The sequence below is a fragment of the Heterodontus francisci genome, unplaced genomic scaffold, assembly GCF_036365525.1.
Source record: "Heterodontus francisci isolate sHetFra1 unplaced genomic scaffold, sHetFra1.hap1 HAP1_SCAFFOLD_278, whole genome shotgun sequence".
Classification (NCBI taxonomy): Eukaryota; Metazoa; Chordata; class Chondrichthyes; order Heterodontiformes; family Heterodontidae; genus Heterodontus; species Heterodontus francisci.
Genome location: NW_027141343.1, coordinates 1,046,230 through 1,059,108, shown reverse-complemented (window position 1 = coordinate 1,059,108; position 12,879 = coordinate 1,046,230). Strand labels below are relative to the sequence as shown.

The window sequence follows — 12,879 nt, the reverse complement described above, 5'->3', positions numbered from 1 at the left end:
CCTTGCACGTCTTCATGGGCTCCATCCTACACTCAAATTCACCTTTGGAATGGAGCAGTCAAATGAGTTCCCTTTCCTTGATGTACTACTTGAGAAATCTGCTAAGGGGTTTTCTGCCACGGTCTATCGCAAACCTACCTTCCCAGGTCAATGCACGCGTTGGGATTCTTACAGTTCCATGAGCTATAAGATTGGCCTTATCGACAACCAATCACTGACCGACATTGGCTCCTGGTCCAGCAACAACTCAACCTCAAAATCCTCAGACCTGCTGAGTGGTTCCAGCATTTCTTGTTTTTATTTCAAAATACTCATCCTTGTTTCTAAATCCTTATGTGTTCTCACCTGTCCCAACCTCCTTCCTCCCTCCATAACCACCTCCCTCCCTCCCTCCCTCCATAACCACCTCCCTCCCTCCGTAACCACCTCCCTCCGTAACCACGGAGTCTTATCGAAAACCTCGTAAATAGGGCTGAGCCATTTGCTCACCATGCAAGCTTGATGCTGAAATAGGGCAAATCAAAGACATCCTGCATTACAATGGCTACACTGATCAGATCATTTCTATCTGTATATCACACAAACTTATAAACGGGCTGAAGGACGTCATTTTGAGCCCTGAAAAGTGCCCAGTCTCCTCGAATTACCCTGGAAAGGTAATATATCCCCAGTATTTGAGTAACAGGTGAAGCTCGCTGTTTCCTGCTGTTACTATGCAGGAGCAACAAGTGTGGTGTTCGCCACTAACAGGATGCTGCTGTCAAGCAAAAGAGACGTCCTGCCTATCACACAAATAAGTAACGTGATATATGAATTTCAATACCAGTGTGATGCTAGGTTTCTAGATCGTACATCCCAAAACTGGCGGATTGTATCAAATAACATGTCCCTTCCGCTGTTCGCAATGGGCCCTACCCAACCAACCCGTGCTTGCAAAACTCAAAACACAGTATCCAACATGAGATGTGATTCCACAATAGGACAACATTTGCTAAATAATTCTCAGTGTGCTAAGAATTACACTGACAACTGATTTAAGACTGTCAGTAGGGCTCGCAGTGTGGTGCATTGGTGTGTACTGTAAGCTACATATATTAATACACAGGGCCCTGTTCTTTGCAGGCAGAAAGAACATGCACACATATTGTGCCAGTTTCAGTTAAACAAAATAAGTGACAGCCATTCACTGGCTCATTCCACAGGGCAATGCCTTGACCAATCAGAGTCAAGCTGCCTGGTTAAATTTCAAACAAAGCTGGGCAGTTATCTGTCAGTTACCATAAACTGGTGCATTCTGAATGGCAATGCCTCGACCAATCAGAGTTCACTTGCCAACCAATCAGCACTCTCTTCTCAAACAGAAGAAAGTTGTTGTTTTCCTTTAAATTGGTATTCTTGTGGATTGCCCTGCTGAGTGCAAGACGAAAACAACTGGCTACCAAAGTTTGGACAACATGTCACTATTTTCACGAAATGATTACTTTTATTTTCAATATAAAAATATAAAGCAATATGAGTGTAACATTTACAGACAAATTCTATTACCTCACATTGCCTGATTCTTTCACACTGACAGACTATGTGAACTACTGTCCCGATTTTGCAGTTCTCACTTCCAGTTAGCAAATGTCAGCAATCTGTGATACAGTGCAGTTTACAGACCAGACCGTCAATCACAACATGCAATAATTGTTCAGCTTATGTTGGACTGGTGGGATTTAGAAATACTAGGAATTGAGATGAGCTGTTATTGTATTTAATTATTTGTTTCATGGGATGTGGACGTCGCCAGCCAGGCCAGCATTTATAGTCCATCCCTAATTGCCCATGAGAAGGTGGTGGTGAGCTTCCTTCTTGAACCACTGCAGTCCATGTGGGGTAGGTACACCCACAGTGCTATTAGGAAGGGAGTTCCAGGATTTTGACCCAGCGACAGTGAAGGAATGGCGATTTAGTTCCAAGTCAGGATGATGTGTAGCTTGGAGGAGAACTTTCAGGTGGTGGTGTTCCGATGCATCTGCTGTCCTTCTCCTTCTAGGCAGTAGAGGATGTAGGTTTGGAAGGTGCTGCCTGACTAGCCTTGGTGCATTGTTGCAGTGCATCTTGTAGATGGTACACACTGCTGCCACTGTTCGTCAGTGGTGAAGGGAGTGAATGTTGTGGACGTGGTGCCAATCAAGCGTGTTGCTTTGTCCTGGATGGTGTCGAGCTTCTTGAATGTTGTTGGAGCTGCACCCATCCAGGCAAGTGGATAGTATTCCATCACACTCCAGACTTGTGCCTTGTAAATGGTGGACAGGCTTGGGGAGTCAGGAGGTGAGTTACTCACCGCATGCTTCCTACCCTCTGACCAGCTCATGTCGTCACACTATTTATAAGGCTACTCCAGTTCAGTTTCTGGTCAATGGGAACTCCCGGGAAGTTGATAGTGGGGGATTCAGCGATCGTAATGCCGTTGAATGTCAATGGAAGATCGTTAGATTCTCTCTTGTTCGAGATGGTCATTGCCTGGCACTTGTGTGGCGCGAATGTTACTTGCCACTTATCAGCCCAAGCCTGGATATTGTCCAGGTCTTGCTGCATTTCTACATGGACCTCTTCAGTATCTGAGGAGTCGCGAATGGTGCTAAATTTTGCAATCATCAGTGAACATCTCCACTTCTGACCTTATGATTAAAGGAAGGTCACTGATGAAGTAGTGAAGAAGGTTGGGCCGAGGATACTACCCTGAGGAACTCCAGCAGTAATGTCCTGGAGCTGAGATGATTGACCTCCAACAATCACAACCATTTTCCTTTGTGCTAGGTACGATTCCAACCAGTGGAGAGTTTTCCTCTTGATTCCCATTGACTCCAGTTTTGCTCTGGCTCCTTGATGCCATACTCAGTCAAATGCTACCTTGATGTCAAGGGCAGACACTCTCACCGCACCTCTTGAGTTCAGCTCTTTTGTCCTTGTTTGAACCAAGGCTGTAATGACGTCAGGAGCTGAATGGCCCTGGCGGAACCCAACTGGGCGTCACTGAACAGGTTATTGCAAAGCAAGTGCCCCGTCGATTACATCTTCCATCACTATACTGATGATTGAGAGTAGACTGATGAGGCAGTAATTGGCTGGGTTGGATTTGTCCTGCTATTTGTGTACAGGACATACCTGGGCAATTTTCCACATTGCCGGGTAGATGCCAGTATTGTACCTGTACTGGAACAGCTTGGCTAGGGGCGCGGCAAGTTCTGGAGCATATGTCTTCAGTACAATTGCCGGAATATTGTCAGGGCCCGTAGCCTTTGCTGTATCCAGTGCCTTCAGTCGTTTCTTGATATCACGTTGAGTGAATCGAATTGGCTGAAGACTGGCATCTGTGATGCTGGGGACTTGAGAAGGAGGCCGAGATGGATCATCCACCCAGCACTTCTGGCTGCAGATTGTTTCAAATTCTTCATCCTTATCTTTTGCACTGATGTGCTGGGCTCCCCCATCATTGAGGTTGGGGATATTTGTGGAGCCACCTCCTCCTGTTGGTTGTTTAATTGTCCACCACCATTCATCATTGGATGTGGCAGGGTGTAGATCTGATCCGTTGGTTGTGGGATCACTTAGCCCTGTCTATTACATGCTGCTTCTGCTGTTTGGCATGAAAGTAGTCCTGGGCTGTAGCTTCATCAGGCTGACGCCTCATTTCAAGGGATGCCTGGTGCTGCTCCTGGCATGCCCTCCTGCACTCTTCATTGAATTAGGGTTGATCCCCCAGCTTGTTGGTAATGTTAGAGTGGGGGAATATGCCGGGCCATGAGGTGACAGATTGGGGTTGAGTACAATTCTGCCGCTGCTAATGGTCCACAGCACCTCATGGATGCCCAGCTACGCATTGCTCGATCTGTTCAAAATCTATCCCATTTAGCACAGTGGTAGTGGCACACAACACAATGCAGGGTATCCTCACTGTGAAGACGGGACATCATCTCCACAAGGACTGTGCAGTGGTCACTCCGACCAAAACTGTCATGGACTGATGCATCTGCGGCAGGCAGTTTGGTGAGGATGAGGTCAAGTATGTTTTTCCCTCTTGTTAGTTCCCTCACCACCTACTGCAGACCCAATCGAGCAGCTATGTCCATTGGGACTCGGCCAGCATGGTCAGGAGTGGTGCTACCGAGCCACTCATGGTGATGGACATTGAAAGCCCCCAGCCAGACTACATTCTGTGCCGTTGCCACCCTCAGTGCTCCCTCCAAGTGGTGTTCATCAGTCTCTCGCTGTCTCTTGCTGGTTTGCTCAGTACCTTTCTCTGTCTGTTCCTTTTTGAGTCCTGATAAACTCAATTGCTGGTTTTCTATGTGTCTTTCTCTGCCTGTTCATTTCTGGATCCTGATAATATCTTCCTGGTTTTCTGTGTGTCTTTCTCTGCCTGCCTACAATCCTGTTTTTATAAAAACATTGGGGAAATGAACATATTTCACTGATGGGCAGCTAAAGATTAAAACAGCAGTTAGCAGAGTGGCGCAGCGGAAGTGTGCTGGGCCCATAACCCAAAAGTCGATGAATCGAAACCTTTCTCTGTTGTTTATGTTTGGTAATAACACAAACAGTTCACTTTCAAAACATCAAGTATTTACCCATCATAACAAGATGCTTCCAAAGGCACTCTATTGCAATCAGCTTCTTCCTTCTAGTGAACACATCAATCATCAACAAAATCACTTTTGCTCACACGAACACAAACTGCAAACACGGACCAGCCGAGTCTTTCCCACTTTGTCAACCCCTTCCTGCAGAGCCTCCTCTCCACCACCCGATGGTGATGTTGGCCACAATAAAACCAGGACAAATGGTCACAGTCAGGAGACGGTCAGTAACAGAAAATAAAACAATAACAGGGAAAACCTTTACACAACAACAGGGTACATCTTTACACAACAGAAAACATATTTACACACCAGGAAATACCTTTAGACAACAGGGAGAATACAATCATACAAATGCCTTGTTTCTCCATCTCAGTCTCGTTGTCTCTCTCTCTGTCCCTCACTTTTGCTTCCTCACAGTCTATTCTTGGTTTTCTGTGTGTTTTTCTCTCTGTCCCGTTGTCGATGGTGTTACTCAGCGTCCTTGTAACATTGTGTAGCCAGGCTGAGCCTCCCAACACCTGTGTTGCTGTAATAAAAACAGAAAATGCTGGAAATGCTCAGTAGGTCTGGCAGCATCTGTGCAGAGAGAAACAGTTCACAGTTCAGGTCTGTTTCCTTAGCTCACATTAACTTTGTTTCTTTCTCCACAGATGCTGCCAGACCTGCTGACTATTTCAAGCATTTTCTGTTTATGTTTCAGATTTCCAGCATCTGCAGTATTTTGCTTTTGTACGTGTGTTGCTATGTCTGGGACTGTTTGAGTGCAATGCTATTGCTTTATAAACAGCGTTGAAACAAACGTTTATCTAGTTAACACACAGCACTAATGCACAGCTGGATATAAACAGCAGCCTGCAGCAGAGGGTGCAGTGGAAGTTTATTAACACAAATAATTCACCAGCACTATATTTACTGCTGCCCACAATCACACCACGCTTCATCTTAACATATTTTATTATTCATTGACATCAACTTCTTGCTTCCAATAAACACTTCAATTTGGAACACAGCTTCCAAATCACCTTTATTCACAAACCCGAACACAAGCTGCAAATGCTGCAAACACACACCAGCCCAGACTTTCCCCTTTCTGTCAACCCATTCCTGCATCACTGCCTCTCCACCAACAGTTGTTGCTAGAATCATACAATCAGAGAATGGCTAAAGCACAGAAGGAGGCCATTCGGCCTGACGAACCCATGCTGGCTCTCTGCTAAAGCAACTCACCTCTTCTCACTCCCCAGTCAGTTCAATTTCGGTGGTGGGAAAACTTCTCGAAAGAATAATTCGGGACAAAATTAATAGTCCCATGGACAAATGTGGGTTAATTCAGGAAAGACAGCATGGATTTCTTCAGGGGAAATCATGTTTAACTGTCCTGCTGGAGATTTCTGATGAGGTAACAGAGAGGGATGATGAGGGCAATGCTGTTGATGTGGTGGACATGGACTTTCAAAAGGTCTGACAGCATCTGAATGGTCACTGACCTGAAATGTTAACTCTGTTTCTCTCTCACCAGATGCAGCCAGCCCTGCTGAGTATTTCCAGCACTTTCTGTTTATATTTCAGATTTCTAGCATCTGCAGTATTTTGCTTTTATTGACTTTCAAAAGGAGTTTGATACAATGCAACACAACAGACTTGTGAGCAAAGTTATAACTCATGGAATAAAAGGGACAGTAGTGACATGGACATGGAATTGGCTGAGTGACAGGAAACAAAGAGTAGTGATCAATGGATGTTCTTCGGGCTCGAGGAATGTTTGTAGTGGAGGTCCCCAGGAGTCAGTGTTGGGACCCTTGCCTTTCCTGATATATATTAATGACCTAGACATTGGTGTACAGGGCAGAATTTCAAAATTTATGGATGATACGAAAATTGGAAGCATTGTGAACTGTAAGGATGATAGTGTGGAACTTCAAAAGGACATAGACAAGTTGGTGGAATGGGAGGACAGATGACAGGTGAAGTTCAATGCAGAGAAATGTGAATTGATTCATTTTGGTCGGAAGAACATGGAGTGACAATATAGAATAAAGGGTACAATTCTCAAGGGGGTGCAGGAGCAGTGGGACTGGGGTTATATGTCATTGGTTGAGAGAGTGGTTAATAAAGCATACAGTATCCTCGGCTTTAGTGATAGAGGCATAGAGTACAAGAACAAGGAGGTCATGTTGAACTTGTATAAGACACTAGCCTCAGCTGAAGTATTGCGTCCAGTTCTGGGTGCCACACTTTAGGAAAGATGTGAAGGCATTGGAGAGATTATGGAAAAGATTCATGAGAATGGTTCCAGGGATGAGGAATTTCAGTTATGAAGATGGATTGGAGAAGTTAGGATTGTTTTCCTTGGAGAAAAGAAGGCTAAGAGGATATTTCATAGTGGTATTCAAAATGATGAGGGGTGTGGACAGAGTGGATAGGGAGAAACTGTTCCCACTTGTGAAAGGATTGAGAACGAAAGGGCACAGATTTAAAGTAATTGGTAAAAGAAACAAAAGCGACATGAGGAAAAGCTTTTTCACACAGCGAGTGGTTAAAGTATGAACTGCCTGAGAATGTGATGGAGGCAGGTTCAATTGAAGCATTCAAAGGGGAATTAGACTGTTATCTGAAAAGGAAGAATGTGCAGGATTATGGGAAGAAGACGGGGAAGTGACATGAGGTGAATTGCTCATTTGGAGAGTCAGTGCAGACACGATGGGCCAAATGGCCTCCTTCTGTGCAGTAACAATTCTGTGATTCTGTAATTCCAATATTCAAGTCATTTATATATATGGTGGTCCTGACACTGACCCTTGTGGACATCACTGTTCACCATCTTCCATTCTGAAAAACAACCAAATATCACAACTCGCTTTTCTTGATATTTCGTCCATTTTTTAATCGAAGCAGATACTGACCCTCCTATTCCAGGAACCTCAGTTTTGTTACCCAGTCTTTTATGTGGTAGTCTGTCAAACGCTTTCTTAAAATCCATATAGACAACATCCATTGCTTTCCCTTCATCAACCTTTTCTGTTTCTTCATCAAAAAAATCAGTTATATTAGTGAAGAAGTGGAAAGGTGCTGAACCTCTCAGTTTTCGGTCTTCCCAAACCAAGTTCAAGGCCTGAATAATGAACCGATTGCCTCATTAGTTCTGTGAATAATACAATGATTTAATAGACAAAGTTTTGAAACATTCCTGACCATAAATCTTGATAACAGAGAGTGTGTGGATCTCCTGACTCAGAATGTTTAATGGATACAGTCCTCAGATCCGACAAGGAACCCCTGAACATCCACAGTAAAGACAGTGTGGATGAGGAAATTTAAGAGCTGGGAGCTGAAACTCAGGGACGGCCGAGCTCTCCTGTCATTGAGCTTGTGTGTCTGCTCTGCTCGCCGCACTTCCGGCTCTACTTTGTTTCCAATGAAAAGATGAAAAAGGCCGTTCGGTTTTCCTCTCACTGACAGCGTGTTTCACTCGGGTTAATATAACCCGGGACTTTTGCTACTGAAATGAATTCTGCAAGGTCCCAGCAAACACACCGGCTCCCTCCTTTCTCCCCTCTTTCTATCTGATTGTTTTATCAGGAGGGGCTCAATAATAACAAACCCCCTGCAGGGAATGACCGCAGATTGAGCATCTAAATGGGGCAAGTGGGCAGCTTCCTGGGTTCTAGGTTCCCCCTACCCCGCACCTCCCTCCCTCCAGTCCAAGCCCTTCTTCACTTTCTTTGGGACTTTGATGAGGGTGAAATGGGGAAAGTTCCCATTGATGTTTGAATGCTGAATTGCTGCAAAGATCTGCGCACGCGCGACATAGCCCCGCCCCCTGTGAGACGTCACAATGAGGAGTGGTGCGCATGCGCAGCCTTTCCCCAACCCAGTCTGTGAGGCCATTCACTCAATCAGGGGAAGATGCTTTAAATCAGCTGCTAATGGAGACTTCCCGGGCCCGGGGGAAGGGAACAAACAGCATCTGCTTCCAGCAGCCACTGCTTTGGGAGCGTGTCCGCAGATGTAATCAGAGATTAGCATTGAGTGGTGGGAAGTTGAGGGGGAGTCGGGGAGTGTTTGTAACAGACACTGTGGAGCAGGAGCTGCTCCCGGAACATGGAGTGAGCCGGGGACACGGGAAAGGGAGAGTTCATTCTCGGACAGTGTCTGTACAGGCTCAGGGAGACACAATGGGAAGAAATCACTATTGAAAATCACTGACAATTTCACCACCCAATGGAGAGGGAATTTTCCTGCTTTAGTTCCAGTCTCTCACTGTTTGTTGGATCGTGAACAGTGGGGGGAAAATAGCTGCAAAATAACGATGTGGCCAGTTAGACAAAGAGCATTTATTGCAGACACAAGGTGAGAAGTGTGAAAGGCACATTTTAAACAGTGGCTGCTTGTTTTCTGTTGAAATCGAAATGTGACTGTGTAAAGGTCACTGCTCCATCGGACAGTCCCTGTCATTGAGCAGTGCAGGACTTGCGTTGTTTCTGAATGTCACAAACTTGTTGTAAAACCACTGCAAACACCTGGTAAACAGAAGCTGAATACTGCAGTACTGCAGTGGAGTCAGACACTGACACTGTTTGTGTTCCTGGTTTTCATTTTGTGATTGTTCATAATGATTATTATTGGGACGATTACATTGACCGCTTCTGTATCTTCAACCTCACCAGTTCTTTCATTCCTGCAGGAAAATACATGAAGGAACCTGAATGGATGTGGTGATTCTTGGACACAAGGAAAAGTGCAGTGATCTCGTTCCAACACACAGTCGGTACAGGATCACTCCCAAAGCACAGAGATACTGCCAGCTCATCAGTTCCACTGGAACAAACAAAAGAAGTAGTCAGACAGACACTGATCCCAAAGTCAAGAGACACATTTTCAATCCAACAGTCAAACAACGGCAGGAGAGACAGAAGTTGTTTCTATTTCACTCCAATTCAGTACAGCTGACAGGTTGATACATCAATCACAGTCCAAAAACAAACTCACTATCAGATCTAAATAAACTCTGTCACCATGGTCACATTTTAAATATAAAATCTGAAATAGAACAGACAAAATTTACAGAATTGAAAGGTACGGAATGCATGGGTGGCACAGTGGTGCAGCGGTCAGCACTGCAGCCTCACAGCTCCAGGGACCGGGGTTCGATTCTGGGTACTGCCTGTGTGGAGTTTGCAAGTTCTCCCTGTGACCGCATGGGTTTTGGCCGGGTGCTCCAGTTTCCTCCCACTGCCAAAGACTTGCAGGTGACAGGTAAATTGGCCATTGTAAATTGCCCCTAGTGCAGGTAGCTGGTAGGGAAATGTCGGGACTGGTGGGGATGTGGTAGGAATATGGAATTAATATAGGATTAATATAAATGGGTGGTTGATGGTCGGCACAGACTCGGTGGGCCGAAGGGCCTGTTTCAGTGCTGCATCACTAAATAAAAAAAATAAATAAATAAATAGATATTGATACATCAAGAGAGCGGGAAACAGTGAGAGCAGAGTGGAGCATAAAGAGCCCAGGAAAGGGAGCAAAAGTTCACTCGGAGAGCAAGGAACAGCAAGAGCAGACGTCAAAAAAGGCAAATGAATACACAATTAATGGGAGAACACTGAATGGTGTAGAGGAAGTGAGGGACGTTGGAGTGAATGTCCACAGATCCCTGAAGTAGCAGTACAGGTCAATAAGGTGGTTCAGCAGGTATATGGAATCCTTTCCTTTATTAACTGAGGTACAGAGTATAAGGGTGACCTGGTGTCCATGTCAATAAGTCATTGACAGCAAACATGCAGGTGCAGCAAGCAATTAGGAAGGCTAATAGTATGTTAGCCTTTTTCGCAAGAGGATTTGAGTACAGGAGTAGTGAATTCTTGCTTCAATTGTATAGAACCCTGGTTGGACTGCACTTGGAGTACTGTGTGCAGCTTTGGTTCCCTCCCCTAAGGAAGGATATTATTGCCACAGATGGAGTGCAAAGAAGGTTCATCAGACTTGTTCCTGGGATGGTGGGACTGTCCTATGAAGAGAGATTGGGGAAACTGGGACTGTATTCTCTAGAGTTTTGAAGAATGAGAGGTGATCTCATTGAAACCTACAAAATATTTAAAGGACAGTCAGGGTAGATGCAGCTAAGATGTTTCCCCTGGTTGGGGAGTCGAGAACCAGGGGACGCAATTTCAAAATAAGGGGCAAGCCACTTAGGACAGAGATGAGGAGAAATGTTATTCCTCAGAGGGTTGTGAATCTTTGGAATTCTGTAACCCAGAGGGCTGTGGAAGCTCAGTCATTGAGAATGTTTAAAGCAGAGATTGATAGATTTCTAAATACAAATGACATAAGGGAATATGAGGAAAGTGTGGGGAAAAGGGCATTGAAGTGGATGATCAGCCATGATCATATTGAATGGTGGGGCAGGCTCGATGTGCTGAATGGCCGACTCCTGCTCCTATGTTCCTAACTCCACATTGTCGATGAGACACAGCCTCAGGCCGACTTGTCGGGTGTTAAAAACAGATATCACTGCTTCTGATCTTCACCAGAACAGAGAGTGAGATGTAAAATTGATCATCAAACAGACTGTGAGAGAATACAACAGAATAAAACACATGGAGAGACACTGTGGAATAACAAATAGATTTGATTGGAATGTTAAATTTTGATTGGAATAGATAAAACAGCAGAAACAGCAGATTAAATTGGGACAGAAAAGAGAAACTGATGGGAAGAAGGAAGAAAAGAAAGGATGGATCTGTTCACTTTTTTCAGTTTTTTCACTGGTCCATCAAAGCTGGATTAAAAAAAGATGCAAAAAACAGTGAATTTCACCAAAAAGGGAGATTAAATGCTGCCGAAACCTTGGATCGAAGGATGCCCCAACAGATCACCTGTTCAACTGTCTCCTCACTGGGGGATTTCAATCAATGAGCAATATAATTCTCTACTTTTCTTTTGTTAAAAGAAACCACTACTGTCACTTGGAGTTAATATCCCTGTGTTCCAACTCCTGAATAATAAAATTGTGAGTTTCGCGATATTTTCTGGACGCATTTCCTGCTGAAAGAACTAAGAACTCTTTTCTAATTTACACAATACTATATACACACTCATCAAGCCTCCGAAACTAGCATCCTTGGTGCTGCTCTCTCCTCCCAAACCTCATCTCATGTGACTGTTACATCATCACTCTGATTGTGGGAGGGGTTAATCCCACTGTCTTCAGCATTAACCCTTTACATCCTCATACTGCACTGTCTGTCCAAACAAATCGGTGGAGGGAACTTGAATTATCAAAACAGCAACAGCTGCCAGTTGAAAATCAACTCAACCCATCAGAGAGAGACTTTCAGAGAACTTCCTGTATCCAGTCCTGACCCTGTCACATGAAGCAGCTGCTCACCCAGACCCCACTCTCATCAACACTGAACATTTTTACTGAGACCCTTCAAATACTGCTTATAAAAGGCCGCAAAGATCAAAGTTCACACAGTTGTATTAAATACAACAAAGTTTAATATCTTCTCACCGTTTCTCGGTAACCACATGAGACATAGGTTTTCTTATTTGGTTCCTTTGATTTTTCTCGTTCCTGACTGACAAATATTCCAAACCTCAGATAAACCCTCCCACTTGCGTCATGTCCCAGTCTCGGTTAAAAGCAACACATAATGACACAAACACTCTCCTTCAGTGAGATTAATATCAAGCTGTTTTCCAGGTTGAATGTGACTGTGAACAAATTTATGGCAAAGAAGTTGCCTTTGATGTATTAAAACTGTAATTCTGTCCAAGGAGGATTAGCCATTCCAAACTCATATCCTTCACAAAGGCTATTTTTGTATGCGATTGAAATTCATCATGTATTTTGAATTAAAGTTCACAAGACACAGGTGTCAATGTTGATAATGAAACTTTTCAAGCATGTTGCGACTGTGAAATAAGGCTCTGCTGGGAGTTGAACCCAGGCTCTCCTGTTTACTAGACAGATGCTTTAACCAACTAAGCTACAGAGCCAGATTGCGAATGTGTGAGCAATTGAAATCAGAGGAAGACCATGCAGATAGTGGGCAGACTTTGGCGAGTCAAAAGCTGAGTTCGTCACGGCAGAGTTCCCAGCCTCTGACTCGCTCTTGTAGTTGTAGCTGTAGTTGTAATTGTAATAGGCAACTGTCCGTCTCGGAAGACGATGGGCTACACCCGGGGTGTACGTTACTTCTGTATTAAACATCGTTTGTTGTGGCTGCAGAGGACGACTCGTGAGTGA

General features: G+C 44.4%; 1 non-coding gene across 1 annotated transcript; it reads right to left on the bottom strand.

Moving 5' to 3' along the window:
- Nucleotides 1-12,555: 12,555 nt before the first annotated feature.
- Nucleotides 12,556-12,629, bottom strand: trnat-agu (transfer RNA threonine (anticodon AGU)). The gene has a single exon. It is a non-coding gene; the product is annotated as a tRNA-Thr (tRNA).
- Nucleotides 12,630-12,879: the final 250 nt, after the last annotated feature.